At 37.0% G+C, this 12172-nt stretch overlaps 1 protein-coding gene and 1 non-coding gene across 2 annotated transcripts in view; one reads left to right on the top strand and one right to left on the bottom strand.

The window, feature by feature from the left end:
• The window catches only part of CNTLN (centlein), a 275279-nt gene that overhangs the window by 207854 nt on the left and 55253 nt on the right, over nucleotides 1-12172 (bottom strand). The window lies entirely within an intron of this gene.
• Nucleotides 10310-10381, top strand: TRNAE-CUC. Its single transcript has one exon. It is a non-coding gene; the product is annotated as a tRNA-Glu (tRNA).

Raw genomic sequence — 12172 nt, 5'->3', positions numbered from 1 at the left:
ATTCAGAGAATGAGATATAGCTACAAATACAAGAATACAAGTAGCCTCATCTTGCAAACTAACTCTGCTTTTTCATTATTCTCAGCTAAATCTTTGTATTCCCAGTGAGTGCCAGGCTGACATCTGTCTCCCCTGACCAGTCCTGTATCCTGACCACATGACTCCTGACCACATAATTGGTTTTAGAAGTATGCTCAAAATTATCCGATTCCTGAGTTGCTCTGATCTTCTGCATGTGCTTTCTGGCGGTATTTCATGAACTAGAAAATCCTTTGTGGTGTTAAGTCTTTTATCTTTTCCAAGGTGTCATTTCTGAGAATCCAGCCAAGTTAATTTAGATGTTAGTACTTTGACAAACGACCTCTGAATAATCCAGCAGCAGCTTCAAATATAGTCTTAGTCATCTCTGGCCCCCTGTGGATGGCTGAGTCTTACTGAGAAGCTTTTACATGAGGAGCAGAGCAAGCTGCAGAAGACAGTAGCTTCTTAAAATGTTGTAGCTTTACTAGATGATAATAGTCGTATACCCTTCAGGAACACTAAAGAATATAACTTGGACTGCATCAGTTCTTATTATCTATGTGCATAATTCTATTTTTGTCTACTATAAATGGGGAATATTCATCTGGCATATCTGAAGAATCTGTCATATATTGTGCTAATGGGATTATTTGGTATTTTGCAGTACATTGCAACATTCCTGCCAAATACCTTAATTTTTTTAAAGAAAAATTTGGGAAGCTTGGTGCTAATGCCTCAGCTTGCTCAGACACCACTTTAAGCATTTTTGTTGGTGCTAATAATACAGAAGTCTGCCAACTCATGGAGATCCACTTCATTCTGAAACCTCTTGGTATCAGAGTAGACAGAGGAAATGTAACCTAATACATGAGGGTCATTCAGCCCGCTGTAATTATTTACCCAATTGCACAATATTTATTAGAGGATGGTTCTGACCTCATGCTTCACAAAAAACTATTCTATTATTCTTACAACATGCAGCATAGAGCAAATAGCTATTATATTGATTTATATTGTAGATGAAATGTTTGTGGGCCCAGGGTCACACTTGTGTTCCCCTGACTGACTATGGGTAGAAAACATTTTCAGTCATTGTCCTTTTTCCCTATCCCACCATTGTGTAGTGAGAAGCTTGACCTTTCTGTTTGGAAATATTTTACAAGATAGTAAATGCATGTAGGAAATAGTTCTGAAATAGTAGGATAAATTAGAAGGCCTGCGTTTGGGCAAGTCATCAAATTGGAGAGATACAAAATAAAAATGCTTCAATACCTGGAGGACATCAATGAAAAAAATTAAATTTAAAGACAATATTTATGCAAGAAAATTTCAGGACAGTAATTTCTCCCAGCAGCTAAAGAAAATCTCGCTCTGTGAAGGTAGTTTTTGCTCTTAAATAGGATTCTTATTTTTTAAACATAAAAAATACATCACTATGAGAGTTCCAAAAGATAAACTGTGCCTGGATACAGCAGAAGATTTAGTATTCTGGTATCCCGGATTAAATCAATAACTGGCATCTTATCTGGCCCAGTTATTGAGAGAACATGATTTGCTTTTTCTTTGCATCACGTTAATGGATTTCTTTTCCTGTTGAATAATACCTCTGTATGAATACTGTTTTAAAGCTTATTTGGGTGAAAATGTTCTTTGTACAGATTTTATACTTATCTAGGATTATATAGAGCAGAGTGCTGCTTACAGAAGTGCTGTTACTTGGGTCGTGGTTTTCTAGTAGCCAAAGTAATCAAAACCAATATATTTCACTGTTAACTTCACACAAAGGTGCAGGTAACTATGCAGCCTCTGACTCACTTAAGAAATGGAAATTATTAATCAGAATGTTTATCAGAATTCCAAGTAGTAGAAAAAAGTTAGAAATATATAACAAAAGGTAAAATATACCCTTCCTTAATGTGATGATTTTTAAATACTTATATTTATTTAAGCGGTTATGTTGATAAGGAATTGTCGCAGGAATTATGGCTTACAGAACCAAAATTACAGCAGATTGGTTTGCATACATGTTATTAATTTGCTCATTTTTTTTACCCTTATATAACTTATTGTATCTAGGACTGGAGCAGTAGTTGTCTGCCACTGTCTTTAGGCCTTTGCCTTTGCCTCCAAGCACCTGCATTATCCATAATGAAAGCAGAGAGTACTTTTTTCTAATCTTGGGCCCATGTCTAGACAATATTAAGAATGAATTGCAGCTCTACTGAACAGGAAGCCTGCTACTTTCTTTCACACTCTTTTTCTTTGTATGGCTAACAAAACTTCAGCTACGTGTTTCTGTTCCTTGAAACAGTAAAATTTTATTTAAATCCTTGTCAGTTGTCACCTGCCCTTTTGCTGATCAGTGCCTTTTACTCTGACCAAGTGAAACTCAGTAGCGTCTATTTACTTCTAAAATCTTCAGAAGTGAGTTTATGTGTCTGTGTGTGTGATGGCTAGGGGACATTAGACCACAAGAGAAAGGTCACACTATTGTTTATTTCCTTCATTCTGGCATATTCAAGCATGCTCTTAGATCATTCCTGTCTCTGATTTTTGCTTTCCTTTCCTGAAAAATGCATGCTGTTCTACACATTAGAAACATACTGTTTCTAAAACTGGTTCTTCCTTAGTACCACCTTTTTCTCATTTCTCCATCTTGATCATCAGTGCAGGTGACTGATGATTTTATTCTCCTTCAATCAGGTCCTTCTTCTGATTTATCCCTGTGGTTATGTTGCTTAATGGACCATCCCTCTTATTCAGGAGTTGTACCTCCATGTTCTGTTTTTCAGTACTATTGACAAATTCTTAGGTAAGCTGTCAGCTTCCTGTGTTCTAGCCTCCTCCAGTTCTTCTAACCTACACTGTAGACTACTGTAATTTCCATCTTCTCTGTTCTTCAGACAGTCTTCCAAAAAGTCTGTTGGTGTCTGATCACAGTCACCTTTGTTTGGCAGTCACTATGTGGCCTTGCCAGTCATCTTCCTACCTGTTCTTTACTTCGGAAAAATTAAAATACTTTTCCATCCAGTGTACATTGATGGGTTTCTCCTGCTCAGTTTGATGTACTGCAACTGTACTCTCAGAATTTTTGTTCCCTTCTGTTCTCTTGAATGGAGTTAGAAGTTGGCTGGTAATGAGTAGTAGTGGCAAGTATTATGGGATGTACTGAAATTTTGTACTTTCTTCTCAAGACTAGTTACTTGCATCACAGAGTCCTTTTACTCATAATCTGAGGCAATCCTTGTGTAGACTGTACATTTAATTTATCTGAGGCTTCAGAGAGCACATGATATCTGTGCAAAGCCTTTCATACACAGTGTTTCTCATACATTTAATTTCACTAAATGGTACTATGTACTACTCTACTAGTATAGGGCCTTCCCATATGTGCTGGCTTTGGCTGTGGTAGAGTCAATTTTCTTCATAGTGTCTTGTGTGGGGCTGTGTTTTAGATTTGTGCTGAACACAGGTTTGATAATATAGAGATGTTTTTGTTATTGATGAGCAGGGCTTACACAGAGGCAAGGGTTTTTGGTACTGCCAGGCTGGCAAGGGAGCTGGAGGTCTGTGGGAGGTTGGGAGGAGACACAGCTGGGACAGGTGATCCAAACTGACCAAAAAGATATTCCAGGCCATGTCACATCATGCTCAGTACATAAAGTGGGGGGAAGAAAGAGGGACAGAGGATGTTTAGAGTGATGGTGTTTGTTTTCCCAAGTCACTTTTACATGTGATGGGGCCCTGCTTTCCTGGAGATGACTGAACATCTGCCTGCCCATGGGAAGCAGGGGATGAATTCCTTGTTTTGCTTTGCTTGTGTGTGCGGCTTTTGCTTTACCTATTACAGTCTCTTTATCTCAACCTGTGAGTATTCTGGCTTTTACCCTTCTGATTCTTTCCCCGATCCCAGTGGTGATGGACTAACCGCGCAGCTCTGTGGGGCTTGGTTGTTGGCTGGGGTTAAGTCATGACACCATGAAGGAGCACTCACCTACCCATACTCAGTAGTGGCATCTGTTTCCTGGCAATAGGTCTATTGATTCTTGCCTATTACTTCTTGCCCTGTACCCCCTCTTCTTCAGCAGTCAGTGGAGATATGGTGCCACTTTCCCTCTCAGAAGTCTTTCTGTGGGTTTCACAGAGACCTGGGCAGCACACACAGAGCTAAGCACCTTCTGCTCAACACAACAGGAAAGTGGATGAAGTCTTTTAGGAAGAAGGGAAACAGAAGTACCATCTGCTTCAAACAAAATGGCCAACAAGCACTTCACTACTACCATGTTGGTCAGCTTTTTATCCATCGTATTGCAACTATAATGACCTGGCTAATAGATGACTGTGGTGCTAGTACAGTTTTAAGAATTAAATTTTCCTTCAAATCTAGATGGCAGAAGAGTATGACTCAATTGGCTTTTTAAGCCAGTTCATACTAATTAGTAGCCTATGCTGAAGACTTATGCAAAGTCCCAACAAAAAGCCTGGATATAATGTAAGTATAGTTAACAGGGCTTGTCTTAGCATATTCTGTAATGTTGGCTCAGTAATAACAAAATTGAAACTTTTGGGCTCTCCTCACAGTGAAAGATTTACAGAAAGAAGCAAGCAACTGCCACTGTGAGATAACCAATCCAATGAAAAGGGAGCCAGAGAGAGATCAAAAGAGGTTAAATACAAATTTTTCTTTTGTTTATTTGGTCATTAGTTTGGGGCTTTTAGGGGCTTGGGGGCGTTGGGGAGGGAATGCATTTGGAGACGAATTTATTTTATGTCATCTTGAGTAATCTTAGATATTCAGAGTGTATTCCAAACTGACTCTCCTGTATGGATTAGCAGTGTTGGAAGAAAATATTAGGCTGTGTCATTGACACTTGCATTAATTGGCAAGAAAAATTGTGCCTGTTTTCAACAAAAAAGCCTGTGAAAGAACATGGATCTGAATCATATATTGTACTGTTTAGTGTGGCAGTACCAACTCTCTCTATTACGTAAATCTATTTTTATGCCTTTTATTCCTTTAAATCTCATAATATGCTCTGATTCTTTTTGATACTACAAAGTTCTTCCGCTATGTTTAGGGCTTAGGTGATCTCACCACTGTCCAGTTGTAACACTCCAGCCCTGCAGCTGCAAGCTCATGGGCTCAGCCAAGAGTTTTACTTTAAAATATAGATATAGGGTTCTTTAATACCTCAAGATAGTGTCATGAGAATAAGCCACAGACTTGTCCCCAAGAGGTACTTTTATTGATAATTTAGGGGAGAAAATAAGGGAATTTGTCAAAAGTTCAAAAGGGCACTACACAAGCTAGACAAAACATTCCACTGCAATACTGACCCAGCACATACTAATCCACAACACTTAAATCAAAATCCAAGGAATCCATAACACTTAAGTCAAAATCCAACCTCTCTAGCTCCAAGCCACCCAAGCATCAAGAAAGGAGAAAAGAAAGAGAACCAAGAGGGAGCAAGAAGAGAAAAGGAGAAAGAGGGAGAGACAGGTTATATAGCTACCACTGGAACCTTGTGGAAGACAATCAGGTACAATTTCTTTATTATGCTGTCCCTAAAACTAGCTGTATTTACCAATAGCTTTTAGCATAAATAGGTAATTTAGAATTAAGATAATATAACAGGACAGAGCTAAATGAGCCATCTGTAAGCTGACAAAGCATTCAGTTTGGTTGAGAGGCGATACCCTGCAATACACCACAAATGCTGAAATGTTACTATTTAAGGCCAAACATAATTGGCCAAATGCAGTTTTGACTTACAGATTTTAAAGAGTATGTGTGTATAACATAGCAATAGTATTAACGCTATAGTTATTACTATCAGTGGTAGCATTATTATTAGAACTGTTTTCTGTATTATTACTTCCTTGAAATTGATGGGTGGGAATAAATGTGTGAAATAACAAACATATTCAAGAGTCAAAGATTGTAGAAAACTATTAAAAATAATAAAAGCTTTATTTACTTTTTGTTTCAGCTCCTGCTTTGTTTCGGGTTTTTTAGGAACTTGTTCAGTATTGTTTCTTTTCTTTTGCCTAGAGTAAACCATGAGTCGCAACATAATTGGAGTATGATTAATGTTCAAATGACAGATGCTTTCCAGATCAGAAGGATGTTCCAATCCAATATTGGATGTTTCCTCAGACTTGTATTTTATGTAAGTACTTAGACCTGATCACAATGACTATGAAGTGCTAAAAACTTAAAATTATAATGGATTTTAATCATTCTGTCTTAAAGTATTAAATATCTACATGCTAGAAAACACATGGAAAATCATGTCTGAGTCCTGAAAATTCACAAACCTCTTGTGAGGATTATTTTCTTCTCAGAAAAGTAACACTGATCAGATCACTCCTTCTTTTGTATTCAAATGACTTCATAATTTCTGTCTCAGTGTTTTCATAACTATTATAATACCAAGGGTGAAGTCAGGAAGGAATTTTTCAGCTCTTATTTTTCTCTGGTTTTAATGTTTCCTTTTATACATCCATATTTCTGTTTTGGTCATGTAGATGACAGCATTTATAATTATACAGTTTTTGAGTACTTTGTTATATAAATTATCCAAATAGTATAATACACTGAAGCATAAAAAGGAAAAATAAAAGTAATGTATACTTTTTCCTTTCTTTCATCAATTATTAATTATTATGATAACAGAGGAAATAACTCACATATTGTCTACTAATATGGGCATAAAGAAACTTCTCTATATAACTAAAATACTTTAAAATTTAATTAATAATGTAGCTACATATTCAAACACAATCCCTATTCATTTAATATCTTGGATACTCAAAACAGCATTGTTGCTGCTACACTTAGGAATAGTTGTATTCTGTCCACATATCAGGTTAAGTGCAAGTCATATATGCCATTATGTACAGCCCATGGAGGTAACAGAAGGACTCCCTTATTTTATTGAATTTTGGATTGGATCTTCTTTTGCTGTTCACTTGTCCAAGTTGTACACCTAGAGATTCACAGGTTCCCCCTCCCAAGAAAACAGCAGGAGACAGGGATGTCCCCATTCCTGTCTGAAAGATACTGCTGGCACGTTAGTTGCTCCAGTTGGGTTTTAATTTAACAGCAGTTTCTGATTATGACAGAGAGCAGGGTGGATTTTTGGTTGGTTTGGGGGGAGGGGGAGGTTTGGTTGGTTTTGTTAGGTTTTTTTTGCATCCAGATCACTAAAAGAATATTATTAAGTAGACTATTTCTGACTACCTTTCTGTTCACAGTGAACTAGCAGGATTTGCAGTTCTCATGAGGATTTTAAGCCTATTTTTCTGGTATTTAGGCAAATGGCACAGGATTGGTTGAGACAGCTTCTCACTATAATATAGGAATTTCTTATTCTGGTAAATTCTCCTTTACTGTTTTTGAGCATTTTTGTTATTGTTGTTTAATTAATTGGATGCTATTTTAAGTTCCTACTGTGTATTGGCCTAGTCATGGGAATTGAACCTACATCTCTTCTCTGCTTTTATGCGTCAAACAAGTAAAAGGAGCTGGGAAGAAACAAATATCGCTTAGTAAAAGCTACACAGGCATAACAGCTGAGCTAAAGCAGCACTTGATTGAAAGGAGACTGATGTATCCAAGGAGAGATTAGAAAAAAAATGAAGTATCTGTTTAGTGCATTGGAGAGAGTAACAAGCCACCTTTCCCAGACATCGATAACATATATGGTTCAGTTTTCTGTTTCATATCTGGTCTTAAGAATATGCAGTACCAGCTGCACGTAGTTGTAATTTCTTCAGAAATTGAACTAAGAGTTTTTCTTGTCTAGATCACTGCACAACAGTGTGATGGTTAACCCTTCTTTCAGTTAACACCATCAGCCACACAATCCTACCCATACTTCAGCAAAAATCTTTTACATAACCATACCTGCTATGCTCTACACTGTATAAGTGTATAGCAGTTATATAATCCACCCTGCTCTCTGTCATAATCAGAAACTGCTGTTTAAGACCTCAGTTGCTGAAACAACAACTTCTGGATGTCTGTGAATAAGTTTCCACTTCTGAAACCTGAGTATAGAAATTTAGGCTTTTTTTTTACTTTTGATTATTCCAAGACTGAAAGGGCAGATACAGGTAAAGGATTCCCAGCCAAATATTAGGGACCACAAAAGTGGTGAGAAATGCATTTCCTAATGATAATAATCAGGAACACTATATTCTAAAAAATTAAAATGAAAAACCAAGCTCTTTAATATTACAAATCTTGCTTGATAGGCAAGCCATGCCATAATTCTGTTAGTTCAACTGGAACTTCATGTTTTCAGCTTGACTGGAGAATGGAATTTTTCTTTCATTTTAAGATGCTGGGGTGAATTTTCTCTCCTCATAATCTTGCTCTTAACCAGTAAAAAGACCTGAAGGGAAGAAACGAATCCTGTTAACAAAACTGAGAATTAGTAGAGAGGAGAAATAAGAGTAAGAGGGGAAAAAGGAGGCTGAAGTCTGAGAAGGGGCAGGGTGTGTAATAAAATTGAGACAGGCCAGTTAATGTAATGGCAGCTAACACCTGCAACTGTATAAATTTTCACTGTTCTGGATGTGGGAATCTCACAGGGGAAACCTGTTTTGAGCAGGGCTGTGGTTCAATAAAGATCCCTGATAAAAAACAAAATTGATTGCTTGAGAGATATTTCCAAAGAGACAGTGTGGGGGATGTGGTTCTACATTGTAGTTTGCACTGCAGTCTTCCTATAAATACATACAAAAGTCACTGTCCATCTGTTCTCAGGAGATAAAACGATGCTTATGGTGATATGCAAATTAGTTTCATAAACTGATCCACTAAGTATTTTACACAAAATGACAACATGTAAACTAACATGACCTTAGCAGATACGGAAAAATTTCAGGGATATTCCTTTGCCATTTAAGAGATGCATAATTTAAGCAAAGACAGCTGATCTATTATTTCCAAGAAGTTGTCTAGAATCCATTACAGCATGAGTTTGCTATGTTTTAGATTTCTATGCTTGGAGCCACAAACTATATATATTTTCTTTTTTTTTTTTTTGCACTTTTCTAAATCTGAATAGCCTCTCAATTCACCAGAACATTTTGTACCCTCAGTACATCATTGGGAAGACTTTCTAGATTTGAGTATTCACATGCCAGCTGCCTTGAACCCAACAGCACCACTGCATACCTTATAAAGCATCTCAGCAGCTCAATGTTTTCCTAGAGCTCCTCTCTCTGATTTACACTTCACCCTTTCAGTGTCATCCAATCAACAGAACAAACAGCTAACATGTCTTTAAAAGACTTTAAAAATATTTTATAAGAACAACCACTCCTTACTTTAGAAAGCAAGAGAGATATTCAGATCTAAGAAAAGCAACAAATATGCATATTACTAGCTTTTGTTTTCTCACCAGCCATGATGCTCATGAGATTCATATCCGTATCACTACCATTTTTCACATTCTACTGAGCAGAACTCATCCAAAAGGCCTTCTTTTGGAAAAACTACTATTTCTTTAATATTTCTTGGCTTTTTTGTTAGGTATGTCCTGCTCCTTTTTTAGGTGGGGTTCTTTTGTGTCTATTTCTCTATGTGTGTTTCTAAATATATGTACCAAAATTTTAATAACTTTAACAAATTTTCAATAACTTCTATTCCCTTGTCTGGAGAATCTCTACTACACTTTTACTCCCATGTACCTCTGCCCTACCTGGTAAAAAAGTTGGGTCAAACTAGACTTCACAGCCATAGACACAGTGCTATTCTCCAGCTGAGAAGCACTGGGAGTAGTCACTTTTCATTGATCCACTTGTATATTTTACAGGAATACAGACAGCAGATGAGTGAATCTAGAGGCACTGAAGGGTTCAGTACTCGGCAATTTATTATAACCAACAAATTCAAAAATTGTACATAAATACCTAAAATCCCAAATTCTTACAACACTTTAAATTGTTAGTACTTAAATCTTGGTGCTTTTTTTTGAATATTCTAAATGTAGGCATAAACAATTCTGAGCCAGGTCATAAGGGAGGCTTTATAGGCTCTCTGGCCAAGGAATGAGTTTCCTGGGTTGTTTCACTGTATTTGTTCAACTGCTTTTTCATTACTACTAGAGTAAAAACAGCAAGAACAAAACCCTTTCCTCATTATAACAGAATTCTAAGCTACCTCAAGAAATAGAAATCATCACCTATGAAAAAAAAAAAGAAGAGGTCAAAAGAGGAAAATCAGGCTAAGAAATTATGCATGTAAAATAAGGTAAGGTGTATTTCAGGAATACCCCTGGTGGTCTAGTGGTTAGGATGCGGCGCTCTCACCGCCGCAGCCCGGGTTCGATTCCCGGTCAGGGAAACTCTCCCGGGCAGATGGAGCTCGTCAGCCCTGTAAGGCCATCCATCTAAGAGAAGGTCACTCTAAACAAACCTACGTCCTGAGGACCTCACTGCCACTGGCCAAGCTCGCTCGGCCCCGGCAGATGAACCTTAGGATTAAAGGGTGGGCTCAGCTCAGCGCACACTGTGTCTCACCTAAAAAATCCACTGCGCAGGCTGGAAGGGTAAAGACCTTTCCCAAATCTTCATTCGCGAAGACTGGCCATGATGATTTCAGGAATGCTGAGTAATCACAGCTCTATATGGAATTTTTGAGAACGAAAGCTGCTCACTGGAGGCTCTATAAAGATAAGACTGCTAAACCTTACATTTTTAAAGGTGGGCATGCATAGGCAGTATTTTTAAGATCAGAAAATATTTCCTTTCTTCACTTCCTTAACTTCTCAACTTGTGATTCTGTGTAATAGTTTCTTTAATCTTTCAACTGAAAACGCTAAGTTTCAAAGATCGACAAGACTTAGAATGTCTTTAAAAACAAGCCAAAACTAAAACAAGACCTAAAATCTTTTTTTCTTATCATGAAACAGAGAAAAAAGACTCATTGCTCCTTTTTTACCTCTGTTTTTGATCACTGTTTGCTAAAATGTGAGTCTCCACTGTTAATCAGCTGCAGCAGTAAAATGAACTTATCCTGCCATATCCCATTTGGAAGAGTGAGATGTGGCCTTCAAATCCAAATACAGAACATATTCCTTTTCAGTTTTCTTTAATGTTTAAAAAGAAAATTAATAAATCCTTGAGACATAAATTACTCAAATTAAATAAAATCACAATAACTACCATCATGTACCTGCTCTGTATTACACTTTCCTTTTCTGTAAAACTGTGAAGGTTTTTTTTGTTTAGAGACCTTCTGCATTCAGTATCTGTCCACTTCTGTATTAGGTATTCTATCTTTCTTTTCTGACTGTGTCTTAGAGAAATGCACATACAGTCCTATACACATTCGTTGTTCTAAACTGTATAGAATCATCTATGCATACATACATACAGCATATAACCAACTAAACAAAGCTGCCAAACCTTAACCTGTTGGCTTTTTCTCCCTGTGCACATGCTCATGTGTGATTTCTAAACACACAGTAGTACATAATTATGAAATTACATTAGCCACATAGATCTATTAGTAGATCCTTATGCTCCAGGTAGAAAAATCACTAGCAGGTGGGCTTCCACTTAAAAAATTTTGTAATATAGTCTTTTTCAGGCAAAACATTAGCACTAGATTATGGATCTGCATACAAAACCGCAGTTAGCCAGTGACATAAATAATTATTCGTATGATGAACAGCCTCTGACATAACAACAAATACCACAGTGTTAATGTAATAGGAATTAAATTGTCAATTGATTATGACGACCCTCAGAACTAAATCTGAAATATAATTTAGACACTGAATCCAGTAAGTCAAAATGTCTGCAGTGCAAGAGACAGAGACTTGTCCGTGACTTGTCCAATTCCTTTACAAAATAGATTTTGCTGTTTTCATATAAGTAATATTCTTCTGTTTAGTTTATTAATTGTGTTTGATATTTCCCATGACAATTGGCTGTGCTGTGATCTCTAATTCACTAAGGTTACAACTTACTTGGACATCAGGTGTAGTAAGTCTTACCATTACAGAAGAGTCTTGAATCATAATCTTAAGAGTTACCATTGGTGGGCCAGATGTAGATAAGTATGCACCTTTATACTTCCTTATGATATGTAAAACATGTCTAAAAGTGTAAATTCATACAATTACATGTA

Source organism: Chiroxiphia lanceolata, chromosome Z, assembly GCF_009829145.1.
Source record: "Chiroxiphia lanceolata isolate bChiLan1 chromosome Z, bChiLan1.pri, whole genome shotgun sequence".
In the NCBI taxonomy this organism is placed as follows: Eukaryota; Metazoa; Chordata; class Aves; order Passeriformes; family Pipridae; genus Chiroxiphia; species Chiroxiphia lanceolata.
Note: the sequence above shows the minus strand (reverse complement) of the source record. Positions and strands in the feature narration are given on the sequence as shown.